The following is an 11,225-nucleotide window of genomic DNA, read 5'->3' on the forward strand; positions in this document are numbered from 1 at the left end:
TCAGTGTCCTCATCTGGATAACAGTCCACCATTAAAGGATAGAGGCTGAGGATATCTGGTACTCAGACCAGGGAGTGTGCCCAGAGGACAGAGGACAGATGGCCTCTTTCCAGTGTGCTGTTTGATTCTCCCACTGTCTTTCAGGCCTGCCTAGCTCTGAACGAAAGGAGAACTAAGAAATGAAGGAGAAGTGAAGAAGAAACAGGAGGGCAACTGGAAGTAGAGAGTCACCAACATTAGAAACCTTAAAGAGAAAAAAGAGAAGCAAGCCTGGAAGCTGAGCAGAGGTCATAGTGACAGAGCCCAGGCAGAGCTGCAGAGTCCGGTCAAGCCTAAGGAGGAGGGAAGGACAGGAGAGTTAAGGCCCAGGTTTCACAAGCAGGAGAGAAAGCTGAGGCTGGCCAGCTCTGAGTAGAGCCCCACGGCCCAGCCAGATGGTAGCAACCAGCCTGGCTCTCCTTGTCTATCCTACGGTCGGCAGCTCCCTTGCCATCGGGCTCTTCCCAGCTTGCAGCTGCTCCCAGACACTGTCTCCTAGGGAAGCAGCTGCTGCTTCTCCTTCCTGAATGGAGCTGCTCATGCTTTCCACCAGCCTCTACTGGTCCAGTCCTGTGGGGAGACATACGCACCCACACACGCATACGCACACACATGCAAGCATCCATAGCTGCATGTGATCACGGAGTTCTCTCTCTTCCTTCTTTCTCCCTCCAACCACCCTCGCCCCGAGCAATGGCCCCAGCTGGTCAGCCACCAGCCCCTGCCAGCCTCTCTCTCCCATCCCCAGCATCCTACTTTCAAAACCTAAGACTTTGTGTTTCACGGGGTTGTCCCCAGGAAGAGGACCCAGGTTGTCCTAACTAACACGAACGCCCCGTCCCCATGATGGTGGGTGGGAGGTGGGGGAGGGGATGGCAACTCTGCAGACTGCAGTTGATTTGCTGCTCCGTAGAGGACCCAGAACTTTTTCTTAAAGGGAAAAATGCAGAAAGGCCCCAATTCCTGATTGGCTATCAGCTGGACACTGGAATGCCTCCATTACCGTATATGCTCACATATGAGATGCTGCAGCAAAAGAAAAGTATCCTATTTTCCAAGCCATGGTGGAGTAAAAATAGCAAAATAGCACATTTATTTCCCCATGAAGATCCTGTCTCTCTTCCTAGTCTCCACCCCCCAGGCATGACGATTGCCCTAGAAATCCTGGTTTGGCAGGGGCCCCTTCTTGGCTGGAAAGGAAAACTGAAATATATCATGACAAGAAGGAGAAGGACTTCTCTGATGGTTTTCCTAGAGGCTCATCATTTACACACACATTACTGTTTTTCCCGGGGCTTCTCATAGGCAAGGATATACGGTATTTCACGTGAGGAATGTGCTATTCACAATCTCCCACCTTTCTGGATAGGGGAAGGGATTAGAATGATCTTATAGCTGATCGATTCTCGGGTGCCTGGAGCACTCCTCCCCCACAACCTCCCTGCCCCCAACCAGAGGATTCCTGCATCCTCTCTGCCTTTCCAGCCAACCTCACATTCTTCCACCCCCATCCCTGGCCAGGAGGGCCAAACAGAGGAGCAAGGAAAGGGGGCAGGGAAGGAAGGAAGTTTGTGAGTGTCTGAATGTGTGCTCTAGTTACATTCCAAAGGCAAACAAAGTAAAACAGAAAACATTAAAGTTAGGTCACCATTGTTTTGTATTATCCATGCCCCGCAAATCTTCATTCATATAGGTAGCAACCAGTGAACATTCTCATGACAGAAGGTCCGAAATGGAGGGCCTCAGAGACTGTCATTATGCGCCCTGTTCATTTTACAGCAGACAGCTCTAAGAATCAGACAGATTGGGTAAGCTGGCTAAGGTCACACAGCCAGTTCCTAGCACTTCCAGGACTAGAACTTAGGCATCCTGAGGTTTGGGCCAGGGCTCTGCTCTTTCCACATTCCATACTTGTTGTGTTTTTTTGTTTTTTTTTTTGTTGTTGTTGTTGTTGTTTGTTTTGAGACAGAGTCTTGCTCTATCGCCCAGGCTGGAGTGCAGCGACGCAAATCTCGGCTCACTGCAAGCTCCGCCTCCCGGGTTCACACCACTCTCCTGCCTCAGCCTCCCAATTAGCTGGGACTATGGGTGCCTACCACCACGCCTGGCTAATTTTTTTGTATTTGTAGTAGAGATGGGGTTTCACCATGTTAGCCAGGATGGTCTCGATTTCCTGACCTTGTGATCTGCCCACCTCAGCCTCCCAAAGTGCTGGGATTACAGGCATGAGCCACCGTGCCCGGCCCACATTCCATACTTGTTTTTTATTCACATATGAAAGTGCTTCTTGGTTGCCTCTGCCTTCAGTCAGCCTCATGGGCTAAACCAGTGGATAGGGTAACAACACGAGGACCTTTGATGCCTCATGGCAGGAAAAAGGAACTACTAATTGCCCTGGTCTAGGTGCAGACTGAACCACGTGCGGGCCTTTGAGGACGTGGGCGGCAGAAGTCTCACAATGACACTTAGTTGCACAAACCCAGAGCAATTGAGGGGAACTGAAATTTGATCTTTTTCTTTCATTCTTTCTTTTTTTTCCTCCAACAATGTATGAAAGAGCCAGTGAAAACCCCAACCAGACATTCTGAATCATTGAGAAACACAGATGGAAGAGGGAGGCGCCCATCCCTTCCTGGTGATGGGGGAGCTGGAGGGCAATGACTTCATCAGCTGTTGTTGCTGCCACAGTCCCAGTGTCGCGAGGCGTTCCCTGTTCATCTCTGTGTATCCACAGTTATGTGAATGGTTGTGTGCATGAATTTGTGGACAGGCGGCTTTGGCCTGTTTCTCTGTGTGTGTGTGTGTGTGTGTGTGTTCTTTCAAACACACTCACTTCCTTTTCTGCTGCTCACTGCCACAATGCTCCAAGAACCCAGCACGAGGTTTCCATTAGTGAAGCACATTTTTGTGCTATGGATGTTGAACCAGGGGGGAAAGAAAGCAGACTGTTGTCCGTGATGGATGGGTTTTCTAGAGAACTTCCCAGGGTGGTCCTTAAGGGGGCCGGGACGGAGGCATGCTGGACGCACAGCCTCAAAACATTCCCTTGTTTGGGTTTGACATGTGTGCTGGGGGTCTGTCTGCTCTGCCGCTGGGCCCTGCAATTCCATTCATCCCTGGGCCCTCCTTTCTGCCTCAATCCTTCCCTTCCCCCTCGACATCCCCCACTTCCAGTTTACCTGAGTTCAGAAATCCCTTTTTCTCTTTCTAGAATAAAAAGTAGTTTGTCCTGTGTGCTAGCTTTTGGCTGTGTTTATGGTTGTCCCTAAGAGGAAGGGAAGGTCCGGGGACTGGAGCGGATGCGATGTCACCGTTACTCCTGCATGTGAACAGTCTCTGTGTATCTCTTCAGAGTGCTAAGCTTCTCACAGACCTTGTCAGCATGATTTTCCAGGATCATCACCCTATCGGCGAATATAGACAGAAGGAGAGATGAGGTGGGTGACCCAGAAGAGCATCTCTGGATTCCCAACATCTCGCACGATGCCTCAAACACAATTAGCGTGTGTTGGATAAATGACTAATGAAAATAACTAGGATTCTATGGAAACTGAGTTTATAAATCACTTTCCTTCTGCTCCGTTAGCCCCACTGTTTTAAAGAAGAAGGAGATAATCCTCCAGGGGCTTGAGTGACTTGTCAGATGACAATTAAGTGGCAGAGTGGGGAAGCAAATCCAGTCCTCGGACTTGAGGTTCCCCCAAGATGTTTACATCTTGTCACAGGGTTAGGGGAGCCTGGAACCACTATCCGAAGAAGAAGGGCCGCTGCCCTCAAGGTGCTTTCAACTCAGCTGAGGAGACAGAAACTGCAGAGGAAATAATACAGGACAATTCAGGGAAATATCCTACAGAAACGCTTTGGGGACTCCAAAGGACCCGCGAAGACAGGAATGCACTGGGGGCCATTATCCCAGTTCAATGAGGAGAAAATGGAAGGGCCATAAAGAAATGGAGCAGTTCACCCAAGGTCAAATCACTGAGAACAAAGGCAAGTTAATCAAAGCCTTAATCCCGTTGAAGGGTTTTCAAAGAGCTTTTGGGAACAGGTGGGTGGCAGACTAGAGGCTCAGACCTCCCAGGAAGGGCGTACCACCCAGTCCCCCACCCACATTCTTTTCTTCACGTCAACATAGGAAAGTTGTTTCCATCACTGGAGCAGAATATCCCAAAGTAAGTTGCGCGATATAGTGTTAACTCAAAAAGTTTGATGAGGCCGGGCGAAAGGGCTCTCACCTGTAATCCCAGCACTTTGGGAGGCTGAGGCAGGAGGATTGCTTGGGTCCAGTTCAAGACCAGCTTGAGCAACATAGTGGGACCCCATCTTTACAAAAAAAAAATTTTAATTTTAATTACCTTGTGGTCCCAGCTACTCAGAAGGCTGAGGCAGGTAGATTGCTTGAGAACGGGAAGTCGAGGCTGCAGTGAGCTGTGATCACATCACTGCACTCCAGCCTGGGTGACGGACTCAGACCCTATCTCAAAAAAAAAAAAAAGCTATGAGAGAAAGCAAGTTTCAGAGTTACCTCCTACTATCCAAGTCTTAGGAGTGGACATATTAACCGCTCTGAGAAAACCAAAAGTAAACAAAAAAATACCCCAAATAGCAAACTCCTCCCACCGCCAGAAAAATAATAATATTAAGGAAAAAACTTTATTTAACCCAATGTTATTTTTCCAGGGCACTCTTTTTTCCCCATCCAAGGAATGCCTATTAACAACACCAGGATCTCAATAACCTGAGGAACACACTTTGAGAAACAATATCCGCAGCCTTTTAAAAAAATTATTATTATACTTTAAGTTCTAGGGTACAGGTGCCCAACGTGCAGGTTTGTTACATATGTATACATGTGCCATGTTGGTGTGCTGCACCCATCAACTCGTCATTTACATTAGGTATTTCTCCTAATGCTATCCCTCCCGCCTCCCCGCTCCCCACAACAGGCCCCGGTGTGTGATGTTCCCCACCCTGTGTCCAAGTGTTCTCATTGTTCAATTCCCACCTATGAGTGAGAATATGCAGTGTTTGGTTTTTTGTCCTTGTGATAGTTTGCTCAGAATGATGGTTTCCAGCTTCATCCATGTCCCTACAAAGGACATGAACTCATCCATTTTTATGGCTGTATAGTATTCCATGGTGTATATGTGCCACATTTGCTTAATCCGGTCTATCATTGATGGACATTTAGATTGGTTCCAAGTCTTTGCTATTGTGAATAGTGCCGTAATAAACATACGTGTGCATGTCTTTTTATAGCAGCATGATTTATAATCCTCTGGGTATACACCCAGTAATGGGATGGCTGGGTCAAATGATATTTCTAGTTCTAGATCCTTGAAGAATCGCCACACTGTTTTTCACAATGGTTGAACTAGTTTACAGTCCCACCAACAGTGTAAAAGTGTTCCTATTTCTCCACATCCTCTCCAGCACCTGTTGTTTCCTGACTTTTTAATGATTGCCATTCTAACTGGTGTGAGATGGTATCTCATTGTGGTTTTGATTTGCATTTCTCTGATGGCCAGTGATGATGAGCATTTTTTCATGTGTCTGTTGGCTGCATAAATGTCTTCTTTTGAGAAGTGTCTGTTCATATCCTTTGCTCACTTTTTGATGGAGTTGTTTTTTTCTTGTAAATTTGTTTAAGTTCTTCGTAGATTCTAGATATTAGCCTTTACCATTGCAGTGAGGGGGTTTGGTAGGTAGCAAGCTTCCTGGCCCTGGGGGTGGCATGCAAATATTGCATGCCTTCCCCTGAGTAGGAGATTACTGCTTTGGAGAGATGATGGAAGGAGATGTCCTCTTAAGCCTCCTCTTACTTGCATTTCCCTATCTGACCAGTAGAGCCAATGTCTCCTCTCCTACCCTGTCCCTGGGATCAGCTGGAGTACTGCCCTCTCTGAGGCTTCTGCTAGCATATAAGAAGGAATCTTTCATCTGGATGTTTTTTAGGGACCATCCTACAAGCTGGCTTTCTAAGGATCATCCAGCTCTTAGATCCCCTAGCTCATACATAAAAACAAATATGTATTTTTTTCTTCTGGAAGGAGTCTTAGTGCCCACAGCCCATCACACATATTCACACACACAGCCTGCTGAACATACTGCACGTCCTCCCCAGAATGTTGCCAGAGATTTCATCTCATTCACCTGTGATATGCCCAGCACCTACTATGGAGCTTGGCATATAAAAAGTAGGTGCATAAATAGTATAAGCTAGGCTGAGCATGGGGGCTCATCCCTGTAGTCCTAGCACTTTAGGAGGTCAAGGCGGAAGGATTGCCTGAGCCCAGGGGTTCAAGACTAACCAGGGCAAGATGGTGAGACCCTGTCTCCACAAAAAAAAATTTTTTTTAATTAGCTGGGCATGATGGCGCATGCCTGTGGCTCAGCTACTTGGAGGCTGAGCTGGGAGGATCGTTTGAGCCAAAGAAGTCAAGGAGGCAGTGAGCTATGATGGTGACACTGCACTACAGCCTGGGCCACAAAGGGAGACCTTGTCTATAAGAATAAATAAATAACTTTTAAAAGTATGAACTAAATTGAATGCACAGTGCCTGTGGGTTGCTATAACACGTTCTTTCTCTCTTCACCCAATGAACCCCCTCGCAGAGACTGTCTGGAGTCCCCCAAAGAGCTGGGTTTTGGAGGGGTTGAGGTCCTACTGTAAGAGTCAACTGTGCTAAGCACAGTTCACTGTCACTTCCTCCCCACCCCCAACCCTGCCCCCACCCTTTGATCTCCTATAGGCCCATGATGAACCCCCTACCCTGAAATCTGTTTCCTTAAGTCGATGCTGGTGGATCTGGCGGCATCACTCTCCCCTTTCTCCTGTCCCCCCACTTTTCTCTTCTCGTCTTCATCCTTTCCGTTCCACCCTGTGTTCCTTTCCTCTCTCCTTTCACTCTGTTCCTTGTCCTCTCCTCGCTTCTCACTTCTCTTTTTCCCCTCTAGTCTTTCTCCCCCTCTCTCTCCCCGACTAGAGGGGAAAAAGAGAAGTGCCAGTTTTGCTCCAGCCAAGCAGCTGGGCCCTCGGCCAGTGCCTTTCCTCCAGCTGCCTGATGGAGGATGATCGAAATAAGAAATGTGGGGGTGGGGGTAGTGTCTTCCAGGGACTCCCTTCATTAGCCTCCTGGGTTCAGAAGCACACTGGAGAATCTCTGCCTTTGGCTGGGCGGCGCCTCTGGCCAGTTTGGGCACCACCCTCCGCCATCATGGCCACCGTCTCTGCTGACCTGAAGAGGATGCGTGTTTCCAGGTGACAGGTTTGGACGCTGCCTTGACTCTTTTTTAGGGAGAGTGGGTTCTGCTCCACGTCCCTAAAATGGTTTGGTTGCCGCAAAAGCCCCAGGCGTGGCTGGGGAAGTCCAGATGTGTGTTAGGGGTGAAGTAGAGAGAAGACGAGGGGCTTACTTTCTGCATCTACCCAAAGCTCCTCAGGGAAGACCTCAGAAAAGAAAAGAGCTCAGGGGCTGCCGGTGGGTGGGAGTGAACGCCAAACAGGAGACTGGGAGGCCCAGGGAAAAGGTCATGACCTCCTAAATACACAGGCAAACGGGGCCCCACAGCCTGGGTCCCCAGGTGAAAGAGCAGGAAACGGGAATGTCCCCAGGTCTTGACATGTGGTTGTAATGATCACAGACCTCTTGGCTCAAAGGGACCTCAGAGGTCATCTCCATCCTCCGGCTTCCTGGTGGGGCTGGATGTAAATTAGTCAAGATGTACAGGCAGCTCTGTTCTCAAAGGTCCCTGGAGAAGGAAAACCGGGCTTCTTTTCACTGCAGATTAGGCTCAGGATCCTGGTGCTGACTTTTTCCAGATCATCCAGAAAGGTCACAGTTTACAAAGGCTACATCTGAAATTGCCCTGTGACTTGGCTGGCTGGCTGGACTCCTGGGCCTTCAGTCAATAGTGCATTGTCATCACAAGTTTCCCACGCAAGAGTTCTTACTGTCCAGCTCAATTCCTCTGGCTGCTGTTGAGGGTCTGTGCTCATCTACATGACATATGCAAAGTGCTTAGAATGGTGCTTGGCACATAGTGAGTACTATGTGAGTGTCGGATGTTATCATAATCGCTGCTATGGTTGCAGCTTTCAGTGGAGACGGAGATCAGTTATGCATCAGTGTTCTTCCTACGAGTACCCATTGCCTGCAATGCTGTCCTAAAGGCAGAGAGGGGATTTGAGAATCATCCATAGCTGAGGTGTCTCCCCTGACCTACCTCCCCAGCCAGGTTATGCCCCTTTCATCCTGTGTGTTCCCAGGACCACCTGAGCTGACCTTTCTGAAGGGGCAGTGGTGCGGCACAGTCATGGCTAGGGGCTCTGAATAGGGAAGACATATAATGTATTATCCAATCCAGGATGCTTTTGCAAGTGAAAATGGCTACTGTTAATGATGTATGCCAACAGGCATAAACCAGGATTCTCCCAGGCAAAGTGGGACACCCGTCCCCCTAGCTCTGGGTTTGAATCAAGTCTCTACGATTTGTTCCTTGGCAGATCCTGAGCAGTGTAGTTCGTGTCTTGAGCTCAGATTTTTCTTTTCTTTTTGAGATGGGGTCTCACTCTGTCACCCAGGCTGTGGTGCAGTGATGTGATCACAGCTCACTGTAGCCTCAGCCTCCCTGGGCTCAGGTGATCCTCCCACCTCAGCCTCCTAAGTAGCTGGAACTGTGGGCCCACACCACCACACCGGGTTAATTTTTTTGTATTTTCTAGAGACGAGGTTTTGCCATGCTGCTCAGGCTGGTCTCAAACTCCTGGGCTCAAGCGATCCGCCTGCCTCAGCCTCTCAAAGTGCTGGGATGAAGGTGGGAGCACCTGTTTCACCATTGAGCTCAGGTTGCTTGTTAGTAGAACCTACCAAGGGAAAAGCTCTACCCACTAGGATGGAGGATCTCAGCCTTTGAAGTAGGTGAAAGTTTATCAAAAAAGAAGGTGCTCAGCTCCACTCCTGGAAACTGGTCCAGTGGGTCAGGGGGTGGCCTAGGAGTCTGCATTTGGACAGTCACCTCAAGGGATTCTGGGAGGGGATCTGCAGGTCCCAGAAGCATTGCCTTTGGGCCACGGTAAAGACCATGAAAGAACTTGAGGAGACGCCTGGAAGAGCGCGGGCCACGTTTCTGGAGTACAGAAGAGCGATGTCTTGCCCATATTCACCCAAATCTAGCAGTAGAGCTGATCCCAGCCCACGGGTGACAATCTGTGGATATGCGGATGACGGACAGCTCCCAGGTCCAGGCCAGGCACTGCGGAACATTCTATTCTTGCTGCTCACCTTCCCCCATCCACCCCCAAGCTCCACCTGAAGGACCTGGGTCGGGTGGAGCGCAGGTTTGCTGAGAAATCTGGCTGAGAGATCTGACCGTTAAAGGGGTTTCATCCTGAGATGACTTTGAGTGAAAACTGAAAGTAAAACTGAAAACCACCCACTTCCCGCTGCTTCCTTCCCTCCAGCGCTGAGTGCAGCTAAGCCACGCCTGTCTTTAGGGCTTGCTCCTGCCTCGCCCTTCCCAGCCCAAGCCCTGAACCCCACTGATGGTTGTGTCTGAGCCCCACCCTTGGCACCACCTCAAGGACTCTGTTCCTCCCTCTCCCACTGCCCAGGCGGAAGTCAAAACCGTGGGTACTGCGGAGGAGGCACACCCTTCGAGCACAGCGGACACCCTAGCCTTCTTATCGACTCTGACTCTTATTCGTATCCTCACTCTATTACATAAGAACCAGTTCTTTCACTTCAAATATGTATCAAAGACGGCCGGGCGCGATGGCCCACACCTATAATCCCAGCACTTTCGGAAGCCGAGGTGGGTGGATCACCTGAGGTCAGGAGTTCGAGACCAGCCTGGCCAACATGGCGAAATCCCGTCTCTAATAAAAATACAAAAAATTAGCCGGGCGTGGTGGCGGGCGCCTGTAATCCCAGCTATTCAGGAGCCTGAGGCAGGAGAATTGCTTGAACCCGGGAGGTGGAGGTTGCAGTGAGCCGAGATAGCGCCACTGCATTCCAGCCTGGGTGACAGAGCGAGACTCCATCTCAAAAAATAATAACAAAACAAAATAAATCAAAAATTATAAAAGGCGTACATAACGGCCAAAGACTCCGAGCTGCATATTAAGCATAATGCAATACTGAGTGGGCACCATTTAAGTCAAAAACACAAAATCACAACATTTTAAAATATACATTTTACTGTGAACGCAAGGCACAGGCTCACAGCAAAACCTCAGACACCACAGAGATGTAAGACATAGTTTCGAGAATCTCATCCTCCAAAAGCTCCCTCTTTTAATAGTTTAGCATTTTTAAAAATCCTATATTGTAGTGAGTCTGTGCAGCAGAATTCCTCTTGAATGCACACTGTCACCTGAAGCTCTGAGGGGCCAATTTGTCCAACATCCCCAGGCTAGGAAGTGGTAGTGCCATGATATTGGCGTGATATTGGTGGTATTGTGAGACAGAGAGAAAAAAAAAACCTGCTACTAGGGAGAGAGACAGGTGGGATCCAACACGCTGAGAAGTGGGGGCATTGCCCAGTCTGTTCACACTTGCCTAGGAGACAAGAATGACTGCAGCAGATGCACACGTTAGCCAGGAACCCAGGCTAATGGATGGAATTAAATATTGAAAACTGAAATGCAGTTTAGGGATCATGGAGTTACACCTCTTAATTTTATAGAAAGGAAAACTGAGACCCAGAAAACCAGTGCCAAATAGGCCAGTGATCTTCAAACACTTCCCAAGAAATATGCCAGCCGGGGCAGTTTCAAGGCACCCCTTTCCTGACCTCAGCTTCCATAGTGCTCATTTCTGTCTGGATCTGCCTGCCGTCCCACCTCACAGTTGTTCTCCTCTCACTTTATAGAAAAAATGCACCTCTCACCCATCCTGCATCTTACTACGTCCCGGGTATAAACAGTCTGAGCCCCCAAACAAGGGAATAAACAAAACCTTGGCATCAGTAAAGAGCAGCCTTCTTTACTTAAGGCTCTTCTTGCCTTACATATATTTATTCTAAGGTCGAAGCTCCATAGTGGAAATGGGAGTGTTTTGTCTGCTATGGGATACACTTAATTCAGATACAGTATAGAGCAGGGGCAGGAATGCTGACAATTTCTATTTAACCACCTTCCTTCTTTCCTCCCACAAAAGTCAAAAGAGGCCTTGTCTCAAGGAGAG

At 48.8% G+C, this 11,225-nt stretch overlaps 1 long non-coding RNA gene across 3 annotated transcripts; it reads right to left on the reverse strand.

The window, feature by feature from the left end:
• Positions 1-1,464: 1,464 nt before the first annotated feature.
• LOC103888479 lies at positions 1,465-4,436 on the reverse strand. Of its 3 annotated transcripts, none has more exons than XR_004175974.1 (3): positions 4,395-4,436; positions 3,219-3,443; positions 1,465-1,827 (listed from the first exon to the last, which is right to left on the reverse strand). It is a non-coding gene; the product is annotated as an uncharacterized LOC103888479 (long non-coding RNA). The 3 variants fall into 3 exon arrangements; XR_004175975.1 differs by lacking the exon at positions 1,465-1,827 and adding an exon at positions 2,783-2,949; XR_653002.3 differs by lacking the exon at positions 1,465-1,827 and having other exon boundaries at positions 3,277-3,847.
• Positions 4,437-11,225: the final 6,789 nt, after the last annotated feature.

This window comes from Papio anubis, chromosome 9 (genome assembly GCF_008728515.1).
Source record: "Papio anubis isolate 15944 chromosome 9, Panubis1.0, whole genome shotgun sequence".
NCBI classification, from domain to species: domain Eukaryota; kingdom Metazoa; phylum Chordata; class Mammalia; order Primates; family Cercopithecidae; genus Papio; species Papio anubis.